Source organism: Mauremys mutica, unplaced genomic scaffold (genome assembly GCF_020497125.1).
Source record: "Mauremys mutica isolate MM-2020 ecotype Southern unplaced genomic scaffold, ASM2049712v1 Super-Scaffold_100198, whole genome shotgun sequence".
NCBI classification, from domain to species: Eukaryota; Metazoa; Chordata; order Testudines; family Geoemydidae; genus Mauremys; species Mauremys mutica.
Genome location: NW_025423285.1, coordinates 844,329 through 856,925, shown reverse-complemented (window position 1 = coordinate 856,925; position 12,597 = coordinate 844,329). Strand labels below are relative to the sequence as shown.

Here is a 12,597-nt window from a genome sequence, read left to right as displayed (position 1 = left end):
TTGTGCGGATGCCCCTGTTCTTCTCATTAAGAATGGTGCAACGGAGCATATGGGTGTGTCCCGCACCCCATGAACTAGCTCCCGTGTGTGGTTCCCCTGCCCCCATCCAGGCTCTGTGGTGTGTGGGTGTCTCTGTTCCTCTTTTCAAGATCCGTGTTGCTTGGGTGCGTCCCTCCCCCCAAGTCAGATTCCCCAGCGTGTGGGTGCTCCCATCCCCCCCTCCAGGCTCTGCGGGGGGTGTCTAAAAAGAGACTGTGTCTCACTGTCTTGCCCAGGCTATGCTGCAGGGGCTATTCACAGGTGCGACCCCACTACTGATCAGCATGGGAGTTTTGACCTGCTCCGTTTCCGACCTGGGCCGGTTCACCCCTCCTTAGGCAACCTGGAGACTCCAAGCTTCCCCAGGATCACCATATTGATGCTGAACTTAGTGTGGACACCCGATCGGCACAGCCCTCTGCAGTCTGGAACTCCTGAGTTCAAGTGATCCACCAGCCTCAGCCTCCCCAGATGCTGGGATCACAGGCACCAGCCACAGAGCCCGGCTTGCTTTGCAGCCTGGCAGCTGGAGCTTTAAACTCTGCTTGTGAGCTCTGTGCCTGGGCCAGACAGGGACAGCCTGGAACTGGGAAATGCTTCTGCTCCCCCTGCCCCCATCTCATGTCGAGCTGCAGGCGCCGCTGTCCTGCCAGGTAAGATCCCGGATGTTTCGGTGCCCCCTTTCCCCGCCCAGGTGTCCGGGTACCTCTGCCCCCCATACAGAATCCTGGATGTGTGGGTGTCCGTCCCTCTGCAGAGGATCCTGGAGTGTGGATGCCCTTGTCCCCCCCTACAACATCCTGGGTGTGTGGGTGCCACTCTCCCCCCAGTAGATCTCTGGTGGGTGGGTCCCCAGGGTGTGAGCGCTCCCATCCCCCGATACAGGCTGGAGGGGGTATAACTGGCTCTCCCTGTCCTGCCCAGGCGGTGCTACAGCAGCTGTTCACAGGGGCAGCAACCCCACTGTCACCCTGCAGCTTTAACCTGCTCCAGGGGTGACCTGCTTCCCCCTCCTTTGGGAGCCTGGGGACCCCAAACTTCCCAGAATCACCTGATTGATGCCGAGCTTAGCACAGACACCAGCTCAGCCTGGCAGGGAGCTGCCCTGAGCCGTGACAATCAGCTTCCCTCCGCCTCCTGCTGCACAGCGAGGATCCCACGCGAGAGGCTTTGGGCCCAGTTTGTTCAGGAGTGTCCCAGGCTCCAGCTGTAAACTCTGCTCTGTGGCCACACGCGGGCGGCACTAACGGTCCCATCTAAACGCTGTTTGCGTTCGACCCTTTGGATCGCAGATTCTAACCCGCGGGCAGATCTCTGAGTGCAGCCAAATCCCTCCCCAAACTGAACATTGAAGCAGCAGCTCCCATTGGAAAGATCAGGATTTTTGTCTTTAAAAACAAGGAAAATGTCTCCAGCGAGAGACTGAAGAAGCTCAATTGATTTCTTTGACTGGAGGTTAAGAGGTGATTTAATCACTGGTTTAAATACATTTTACAAATTCCCAGACGGGGGACTATGTGATTTAAAGGGTTCTTTAATTCACCAGGCAAAGACTGAACAAGACCCCATTGGCTTGCAGTCGATGTCAGAAAATCCCAACTGGAAATGACCATTTTTTTAACCGTGAGGCTAATTATCTAGTGGAACAAGCTCCGCAAGGGAAGTGGTAAATTCCCCATCACTTGCAGTCTGTAAATCAAGACCGCAGCTCTTGCTGCAAGATACCTGGTGTGTGGGTGTCCCTGTTCTGCGTTTCGGGATCCCTGGTACATGGTGCCTCCCTCCCACCAGTTCAGGATCCCCACAATGTGTGCTCCCATCCCCCCATACAGTCTCTGCGGGGGATGGAGGGTGTCTAAAAAGAGACCATGTCTCACTGTCTTGCCCAGGCTAAGCTGCAGGGGCTACTCACAGGTGCGATCCCACTACTGATTGGCACGGGAGTTTTGACCTGCTCTGTTTCCGACCTGGGCCGGTTCACCCCTCCTTAGGCAACCTGGGGAGCCCAAGCTTCCCCGGGATCACCATATTGATGCCGAGCTTAGTGCGGACACCCGATTGGCACAACCCCCCCTGGCTGGGAGCTCTGGGATCCACCCACAGTAGCTGAGAGCTGTGGGGTCCATCCGTGGTATGGGCCTGTGGGAGCCCCTTCCGACACTGGTGGCTGATAGCTGTGAGGCCCCCACCGGCCGACAGCTCCAGTCTTGCTGCCCCAGGGCTGAGGTGGAAAATGTCACTGAGATCTCGGAAAGTCACAAATTCTGTGACCCCCTTTATATAATCTCAGCCTTAATAGTTGTTGACTGTCTCTCTCAATCTAGTGGTCTGCTCTAGCGTGGATGGGACAGGGAAGACAGAAGCTCACCCCCCAGCACAGGTTTGGGCAGAAATGTCTCTTGGGCTATTTGCTGTGCATGCAGAGGACTTGTCCAGGCCGGTGGAGCAGCTCAGCCAGATGAGGAGCTGGAAGAAGGAGACTGGAGCAGCCTGGACATCCCACTATTTCTCCGCAGCCACTGCCTGTCAGCAGGATTCCTCCTTCTCCTCAGTGAGACCAAATCTAAGCACCTAGACAGCCGGTCCGTCCACTGCACCCCAATCCCTCATGGCTGAGCCTCCCTGCCAAAGTCCTGTACCTGGCTCCAGAGAATTGTCTCACATCTCGCTGGGAACTCGACTTCTTGTGCCCAGAGATTCTCGGCCCCACTCAGTAGAGGACCTGAGAAACAAAGTGTCTGCCTTTTCCAAATAAATGCTTGGAAAGGTTTTGTTCCTGTGGCCTAATGGATAAGGCGTCTGACTTCAGATCAGGCGATTGAGGGTTCGAGTCCCTTCGTGGTTGTGCTTGTGCAGTTTTACCTTTGGGCTGAATGTCCTGCTCCCTTCAGGGCTGGAACCTCTTCTTGGCTGCTCAGGCCAATGCTCTGGCTTCAGCTAGAGCCCCAGGAAGGAGTTGGGGGGTGGGCGTCACAAAGGCTGGGGCATGAGCCTCAGGTGCTTCCAGTCTCACCTTTGCCCTTCCTGACTTGCCAAAGAAAATGGGCGGCTGCCCGGGCTAGAGTGTGGAGCAGTTTCCCTCTTCCAAGTGTGCGCCTGTCCCTGTGCTGGAGGGGGTTGCTACATAGCACCTTGGGAGCCTGGGTGTTTCTCTGCTTCTCGCCAGCTGGGGAAAAGCCTCTTGGGGTAAAATCTCCTGCCCCACTGCCAAAGTGAGCACCGTGAGTGGGAACGGTAAGAGGCCCCACCAGGGGGGCTGGCCCTGCTTTCCTACCATCTTCTGATGTTGGCCACAAAGCATCAGCAACTGGCTGTGGGTGGTTTTCAGTGGGGGTTTGACATGCCAGGGAGCAGGGAGCAGCCTGGCTGGGTGTCTTTGTGGCTGTCTGCTGGCCACGCATAGGCATGGTTCTCCCCTCCTCTTGCCCTGCCCTCGGTTGCTCTGTGGCTTTTAAGCTTCCCTTGGAGCTGTCAGCACCAGCCGCCTCTGTCCTAGGTGCCCAGAGGAGGAGAGGTGCTGGGCTCCAGCCTGGGACTCTTCCTCCCTCCTGCCTTTCCCTGACTATGAAACCTGGCCCTGACACTCCTTTCTTCAAGTGCCAGGTGGGCAAGAGGAAAAGTGTGGTAGAAAGCACAAGGGCCAAACTTGTGGGCATCAGAAATCCCAAACACCCAGTCAAACCACAGCCACTTCTAGACCCCATTCCCACCAAAGACCTGGCTCCAGTGGGTATGAGTCCCTCAGCACAAGGTAAACAGTTCATTCTTATACAGCTGGAGATAGGAAAGCACTTGGATCTCCAGGGATTTACCACAAGGTCCCACTGAGATTTGAACTCAGATTTCAGCCTGCCAACCATTACACCATGGGCCCAGCTTGTGCTAGTTTCTCTGAACATTGGTGACCCTATCATAGAATACCAGGGTTGGAAGGGACCTCAGGCGGTATCTAGTCCAACCCCCCTGCTCAAAGCAAGGTCAATCTACAGACAGATTTTTATCCCAGATCCCTAAATGGCCCTCTTAAGGACTGAGCTCACAAACCTGGGTTTAGCAGGCCAATACTCAAACCACTGAGCTCTCCCTCCCTCACAGGCCCAGCTTGTGTAAGGGGACTGTTGGCCCTTTACTAAAACTGAGTGGGGTTTTTTTGGTTGGCTAGTTCCCAGTCCCAATAGGAGGGGGAAGGGTCAATGGGAAATCAGGACTCTGAGACTGACAGGCCCCTGGGGCAATGGCCACCAACTGGTAGGGAACAAGTGAAAATTCGTTAATGAGTAAAATTCCTGGTGAAAATTGGCAAAGCTGTGGAGAGTTTGAAAAGTTCCAGTGAATTTACACATGAAGATACAAACAGAGAGAAAGAGAACATCACAGACTGCACAGGCCCACACAGACATAAACAAAAACCAAACCCACACAGCACACACAGCCATATACACATAAGGGAAAGCCACACAAAACATAGAAAGAACAAATCCACACAAAAAAATACAGCGAAAGCCCACAACAAGAAAGCACAAAACCCACATACCAAAAGAATACTAAGCAAAAAACAATATTCATGCAAAAGTCATACACACGCCCATGCACACAAAACTATGCAAGGCATCCACCAAAATCACACAGGACCCACATGCACATCAACACGACAGATGAAAACCACACCGACATACAGAAAGCCAGGCAGGGTTTCAGTCTCACAGCGAAGAGGGTGAGCACACAGGTGGTTTGGGGAGCAAAGACTGAGGGGGAGTCGGGGGCAGTGCTCTGGGCTCTGCTCGACCCCTCCTGACACAGGCGGCTGGTGGAGAGCAGAGCCTGGGGGATCGGTGGAATCTGCCCTGCTCTCTGTAAAGCAAGGGGACCTCGGTGTCTTCTGAGCTGCAATTGTATTTTCTGCAGGACAAAATGATTGGCAGAAGCCATTTGCTTAAAGAAAGTTAGTACTCTAGGTGAGGTTTGAACTCACAACTTCAGCATCACCCCACTGAGCACTGCTATTATAAGTTCTGTGCATTAACCCACTGCACCTCTGGTGCTTGTTTGAGGGTTTTTTCTCCTTGATTCATGGATGGATTAGCGGAGTGGGGGCGGGGGTTGCATTAGCTAAAACAAATCCATATTAAAGGCTGCAGGATGGCAGCAGCAGAGGTGGGAGCCTCCTTCCATGTGCTAGAGCTGGTTCCCCCTTCCGTTGCTCAGGGGAAGGTTGGTGCTTTGAGCCCACCCGGGGCTGGAATGTCCCATGGGTGAGATTAACGGGACTCTTGGGAAGGGAGGGGAAGTCTTTTCTATCCCTGCCTAGCTCCATTGGTCTCCTGTGGCCCTTTCGGCTCTCTGCTCCCCTGTTGGGGAGATGCAGAGACAAGCCCCCATCTGGGTGAGTCACCGAGAGGCTGTGTCCCATGGCGTGTGGGGGGGAGAGGGGGAGGGGTGGGGCTCAAGGGGAGAAGATTGTGTGTGACAGTGTGTGGGGGAGGGTGTGTTCCTTAGGATAGAAATGATGGAAAACACAGGGGCAGTGACAGTGAAGCCCCATGTCTGAGTGTTATGACCCTGTGTGGTGCCGCCGTTCACCTTCCCCTCCTATGGTCTCAGCTTTCATTGAATCCAGCATTTTTTCACCTGTCCTCACCACAGAGGTGTCACACATACCTCAGCTACCGAGTGTCCCTCTTAGAGACGCCGAGGACTGGAACTGATTTCAGCTGCTGGACAGCTCTGCTAGGTCTTTATTGATTTGCACAGGAAAATGCTGAGCATTTAAATTCATTTCAAACCCCTGCCCCCATGCTGGGGATTGGGGTGCAGGAGGGGTGCAGGCTCTGGGGGGAGTTTGGGTGCAGAAGGGGTGAGAGGCTGGTCTCTGGGAGGGAGTTTGGGTGGGGGAGGGGTTCTGGGGTGCAGGCTCTGGGATGGAGTTTGCAGCGCCGTAACAAGGGCGAAGCGAGTGAGGCACTTGCCTCGGGTGCGCAAAGTGGAGGGGTGCAGCTCTACCCCGATCAGCGGCGCTTCGGCGGCAGCTCTACCGCAGCTGCTTCTTTGGCAGGAATTGGGCGGCAGATCCTTCCCTCCGACAGGGACTCAGGGACCTGCCGCCAAAGATCCTGGAGCCGGCCCTTGCCTCGGGCACAAAAATTCCTTTTTCTGGCTCTGGGAGTTTGGGTGCAGGGTGCAGGCTCTGGGCTGGGGCAGGGGCGGAGGGAACAGGAGGAGGGGTGGGGGTGCAGGCTCTGGGAGGGAGTTTGGGGGCTGGGGGGTGGGGAAGAAGGGCGTGCAGACTCTGGGAGGTGCCGGCAGCCACTGGAGCGAGCAGGCAAACGCTGCTCAGCTCCGCTGCACTGCCAGGGCCCCTGGGGAGAAGCGCCTGGGGGCAGCAGGTGGGGCCAAGGGAGTGACCCGGTCCCAAAACTGCTGGAGCCCCACGGGCGAGACCTGGGGACCAGGGCTGCCAGCCAGACAAACGCCTTTAAGAGGAGGCGTCCCTCTCCCTGTCAAAAACTGATATTCCTCCTTCAGTTCAGTGACAGCCTGAATTGTTCCTTATCCCGGCAGAGCCAGAGGACTGAAACAGCAACATCAAACCCCTGTGTAGCTCGCAGGAATGGACATAAACACACCCTGGTATGTGAGGAGATGTTCAGCTTTGCCCTTGGTCAACTAAAGGCTAAAGGGAAAGGAGGTGGCACCAGATATAAAGAGTGAAACACGACACATCATAGTTATGCCCATGGTGGCTGCAAAATCTTTTTATGTACTTCTTCTTATCAGCAGTGTATTGTTTTCTCTGGAGCCTAGGCCTTGACCAAGAAATTTGTACTTTGCTAAAATAATCGACTGCGCCTGGTGAAGACAATGGACTTGACACCCACTGGGGTGTCCCTACACAGGTACAAGTACTAACAACAGTGGCTGCCTTTTAGCCATAGATTTTAATCAGGGCAATAAATTGAAACAAACCCCTGTTAAATCATTTCTCAGCCCGAGTCCTTCACCCACATTCCCTAGAGCATTGGGCCACCATGTGGACGTTTCATTTCTGACCTCAATTTCACACAGAGACAAAATTTCCTTTGCACAGATCCATGAACAGCAAAACCTCCCTGTGTCTCTGGTCTGAGCCAGGGCATTCGATGCCAGTGAACCTTTTTCTCCTGCAATGGCAATGGTCAGACAGAGGGGTCATGGCACCTGCATCCCTGGCAGGGAGATATTGGCTCCGCTCTTTCTTTCTGCTGCTGTTGTTAGTCCATGAAACATCAGGGATAGAATGCAAGGCTGAGTTCACGCGCCAGCCCTCTGAAAAATTTCAGTGCCCCAGAGAAATCCTGACCCCTGCTATTGGAATGATGTGCTGGAGATTTGACTAGGAAAGGGACTGTCTGAATTGTCAGAGTGGCGAATGAACAACAATCTACAGCAATGTCGTTCACACAAACACATTCTAATCTGCTCCAGCCGGAAGGGAAATGGGCAGGAATTCTCGCTGTTCAGCCCAGGACACACTTACACTGATGCGCAGCCGTGCGTGTGCTGGGGAAGCTGGTCTGGGCAAACAATTTGAAGTGACAATTCAGTAAGAACAGAATCATCATGCAGTAAAATGGCTGCACATCAAGTAGTTGTGGCCGAGTGGTTAAAGAGATGAGCTAGAAATCCATTGGGGTCTCCCTGTGCAGGTTTGAATCCTACCAACTACGCAAGTGCTGTGTTGTTGTTATTATTGTAGTCTTAGTGCCTGAGCATCCATAGTGCAAACTGGAGATAAATCTAGTTTCACTCTGTCTACACTTAAAACGCTGCTGTGGCACTGCTATAGCACTTTGGAGTAGACAGTGACTGGAGGGATTTTCCCATCCCTGTAATAGCTGCGTGGACAGAACAATTCTTCCTTTTCTTTAGCACTATCTAACCCAGGCTTAGGTCACCTTAACTATATGGGTTTGTGGGGGGGGGTCACACCCTGGGAGACATCACTTTGCCAGTTCAGTGCCCAGCGTACACCAGCCCTTAGATCCCTCTGGGTATTTCAATGCAGGCACTGACCTGTGAGAGGAAAACATCAGCTCACAAACACAGAGACTGAATTCCCCACATTTAATCTCGCTGCACTTTCCAGAAAGTCACAAAATTCAATTCATTCTTGCTAGGACAGAGAAAAAATAAGTGATACTAAGTTTTTGGCTTGATTAAATAAAATTAAGTGTTTAATTAATATAGTAAAAATCTGTACTGATTCCTCTAACTAACACCATAGCGTGAAATAGGAACAGAGACAAATCTTGTCAGTGACGACTAATTTCAGAAATGATCTTCCCATTATTAATTTCCACATTGCCCCTATTGGAGGTCTGGGCATCTCCAGTGTCATTGCTCTGCGTTCACCTTCCCCTAGAATTGTTCTCGGACATTCGACTTCCTCTGCGGCATGGGGCTCGGGTCACTTGCTGGAGGATTCCCTGCACCTTGAGGTCTTTAAGCCACAATTTGAGGACTTCAATAACTCAGACATAGGTTAGGGGGTTGTTACAGGAGTGGGTGAGTGAGATTCTGTGGCCTGCATTGTGCAGGAGGTCAGACTAGATGATCATAATGGTCCCTTCTGACCGTAAGTCTATGAATCTATGAATCTAGTCCCAAATTTGGAAAACTGTGCAGTTCAGAATGTGAATAGTGACCCCGTCTCCTTCCTGCACCTGCTCTACATTGCTCCACAGCAGCTTCTCCCCCTGCAGTCACCCCAGCACTGCACTGCAGCCGCCCAGGGTTCAGCAGGGGCCCCTGGCAAGGACAGTGGGTGCAGCTAACAGCCCAGTGTGCCTGGCACTGAGGCAGCTGTAAAAAAGCAACACTCCCCCCAGAAGTACAGAGACTGAATTCCTTAACTTTAACATCATGACCCCCTGTAGAAAGCCACACGTGTCAGTTGTATTTTCACAGGGAGATGCAAAAATCAAGTGACCAATTTTTAAGTTGAGTAAATAAAGTTGAGGAGATAGTTATTAACCTCACAAAAATATACTAAAGATCCCTCTACATAACACCTGAAGGTGAAATATGAACAGAGACAAACCTTGTCAGCAAAGGCTCATTTCCCAAACGATCCTGAAAATGTTACTAATTCCTACCCCTCCTCCACAGGAGCTCTGTGCAGTGTCACTGTTCTGCAGGCAGCTTCCCATTAAATGCTGTTGTGGGACATTCCCAGGCCTGGAAATGTACCAAGGACAGAATTTGAAGAGCAAACCTGGCTCCCCGCACCAGGCGGGATTTGAGTGTTTTGTCCCTGTCACTTAGTCTTTGTCAATAGTACAGGGCAGGACTCCAGGCTCTGCTTGAGGGATCCTGGCACAGGGGCTGGGGGGGAAAAAGGATGGTAGATTCTGACCTGGAGAGGAGGTAATAAGTGAAGGGGGCATTTATTATTAGCCCCCTCCTGAGGGTCCCCAGGGCTTGAATTCTATATTCCACAGGCCAAATGAGGGGGTGACACCACTTGGTTAATGAAAACTAGAGCTCCAGGTGAGGTTTGAACTCAGAACCTCAGCATAGCTCCTCTCAGCACTGCCCTATAAGTACTGCGCGCTAACCAATTGCGCCACTGGAGCACCTATTAATTAGGATTCTCTTAGACTCCTAGGTTGATACAGGCGACGGGTGACCCCAAAACATTCTCAGTGGAGCTGAGAGCAGGTAGCGACAAGTGTTGTACTCGGTGGGGTGGATTCTTCTTAAGGCTTCCAGGCCCCATTTCACCCTTTTGTTCTTCCCTGTGTAATAACAGAGCTGGTTAAGACTCAATGGAGAGTCTTGCTGCAGACCAACAGAGCTGAAATCACTGATAACCAGCTCTAAGCATTAGTCCTGCTTTGGGACAGTGTCTCTCATGCAACAAACTGCCCAGTCTGCGCTAGCAGTGAGGCTCCCTCACTAACAGCTGAAATCAGGGAGAGCTGTGGGAAGTGGGGGGGCCTGAACAGGGGGGAACAACACCCCAGGTGCCCAGAGGAGGAGAGGTGTGTTGGGCTCCCGCCTGGGACTCTGCCTCCCTCCTGCCTTTCCCTGACTGTGAAGCCTGGCCCTGGCCCTGCTTCCTTTAAATGCCAGGTGGGCAAGAGGAAGAGTGTGGCAGCTGCAGGTACAGGGACCAAAGTTGTGGGCATCAGGTGAAGCAGCGAGAAACAACCCCCAACCGATAGCCGCCCATTGAACCAGCCAGACCAGAGACCTGTCTCTAGTGGGCATCAGTCACCCAGCAGGAGAGAAAAACCTCACTCTAGTTGACCCTGAAAGAAGGTAGTCAAACACATTAAGCTCCAGGGCTTTGTAGCAAAGCAACGTGTCGCCACGAGGTCCCACTGAAATTTGAACTCAGATTCCAGGATTCAGAGTCCTGAGTGCGGCCCATTACACCATGGGACCTGCTGCTGTTTCATTTTCTAGACCCCTGTGACTCTTGGCTGGTTTGCACTCTGCACTTATTGCTTCCCACCATCAGCTTCTTCTCGCGGATCTCTCTCTCCTCCTCCAGTGACTGTGGTCCTGCACTACCAGATCCGTGGGTCCTGCCCTGAGTCCCTGCATCCCCCTGCTTTGTCTCCATTCCTTGCAGGCTGCAAAAATGTCAGGGGAGGCCGTCCCTCCCTTCACTCGATGCTCCCGCTCATATCAGCCAGCTGCAGCCTCATCTCCTGGAACTCAGTCAGCTGTCACTTGATCCGATCGTACAGTCACAGGCTGACTGGCTCCCCTGCCTGGATGCTCTTGTGGAAATCCCACAGGTGACACTGCAGGACTTTGCACTGTTGGTTTCTTTAATGTTGTGGTGTTTGCCCGGCCGCCGGAACAAAGCCGCCAACTCCTCCCTCACTGACTCCCACCAATCCCCCTGGTAACCACAGAACCCTCTGATGCTTTCCCGTTCTGCTAACACCTCCAGGCCTCACCCCCCTGCTCCTTTATCTTGCAAGCTCTGGATGTTCAGCTTCCAATATCCTCTGCCCTGGGTCAGGGAATTGCCCACATTGAGCACACGGTGAGAGCTGTGTGATCCGAACTGTCCTTTGGCACCACCCTGCACTGGGCTGTCGACGTGCTCTCCTTCACGTAAATCCGGTCAATGCGACTCCTGGCCTGTCCCCGCAGAAAGGTGTATCCCCTCTGCGGCTGGTGTGAGCTCGGGTCAGAGGAATAGGAGGTTACTGCCCACCCTCCACTGGTTCACTGTGCAGAAACACGTTCTCTAAGCCGACCTCACTACAGACCTGCGCCAGGTAGTGCTCATCATAGAAGAGTTTCCTCTGGCGGTCAGGAAAACAGGACCAGCAGTCCTCAGGTCAGTGCAACAATTGAAATCCCCCCCGACACCAAACACCATGCGGTCTAGAAAAAGGGAGCCAGTTCCTTCATAAAACTTTCCTTTCATGCCTTAACTGGGGACCATACACACTAATATAGCCATAACCAGTGCTACAGAGCACAAAGCCACCAGTAATGCCTTCCCTGGTCGGAGCTCCACCACCTTCTGTACTCACACTGTGAATGTGAAGAACAAGACTCCAGCCCCATCATTCTTCCCTGGCCTGGCAGACCAGAGAGATGGGCCCTTCCTCCAATCACCCTCTGCACATCAAGCTACCCTAGAGTTGTTAATGTGCATTTCCTGAACACCCACCATGGCCAAGCCCAGCTGCTCCAAGACACTGAACATCAAGTGCCTCCTCCTGGGCCCCCAACTCCCTTCCACAGGGCCACTTTCACACATGCCCCTTCCCTGGTACTGCCCTCCCTCAGCTGCACAGAAGAGTTTTCATCCTCCATACCTGCCTGTCACAGCCTAGCACCCCCTCTAGCACTCTCTTCCTGCCATATTGGGTCCACCAATAACTCACTTAGGAGAGACAGCTCCTGTCCCTCATTGTTAAATGTCAGGCCAGCCAATTAGGGGCAGAAGCCCACAATATCTTTTCCTACTGTAGAACCCAAGCTCAGGGACTCACCTTGGGTGCAGGGACCACTGTGCTCCCAGAAAACAAGCCACCACTGGGCAAAGAGGGATGAAAGGGCCTGCCAAAGCCTGGGATTGAACCAGGGGCCTTTAGAACTTCAGTCTAATGCTCTCCCAACTGAGCTACTTTGGCAGCTGCATAGTAGTGTTTTGGCCTGTTGCTTCTCTGTCTGGGATGTTGTTGTCAGCAGTTGCACACAAAAAGGACAGGAAAAGGAACGGCTGCTCCACACCCCCACCGGAGGAACCCGGCGCCCTTAGCTGCTCCCCTCGCTCCCCCCCAGCTATGCTACTGAGTGGAAGCGTCCTGTGCCCATAACACAGAGGTCGATCAATCAAAACCCTCTTCTGCCAGCACCGCGCCTCCTTCTTCTTACACTGGGCCTGCAAGCGAGGGGGCGGCTGGCACAGCACCAAGAGTCTAACCTGTGAGGCAGGAGGCGGCTGACGCCTGCAGCCTGCTGGGGAGCTCCCAGAAGTTATTAAGGGACAGAGACTCCTCAATGCCCTTAGTAACAAGGGTTTGGGGGTCACCAAGGCCAGTAAGG

General features: G+C 53.2%; 2 non-coding genes across 2 annotated transcripts; both read right to left on the bottom strand.

Moving 5' to 3' along the window:
* Positions 1-9,556: 9,556 nt before the first annotated feature.
* TRNAI-UAU lies at positions 9,557-9,650 on the bottom strand. The gene is made up of 2 exons: positions 9,613-9,650; positions 9,557-9,592 (listed from the first exon to the last, which is right to left on the bottom strand). It is a non-coding gene; the product is annotated as a tRNA-Ile (tRNA).
* Positions 9,651-12,109: 2,459 nt separating this feature from the next.
* Positions 12,110-12,182, bottom strand: TRNAF-GAA. The gene has a single exon. It is a non-coding gene; the product is annotated as a tRNA-Phe (tRNA).
* Between the last annotated feature and the right edge of the window lie 415 nt (positions 12,183-12,597).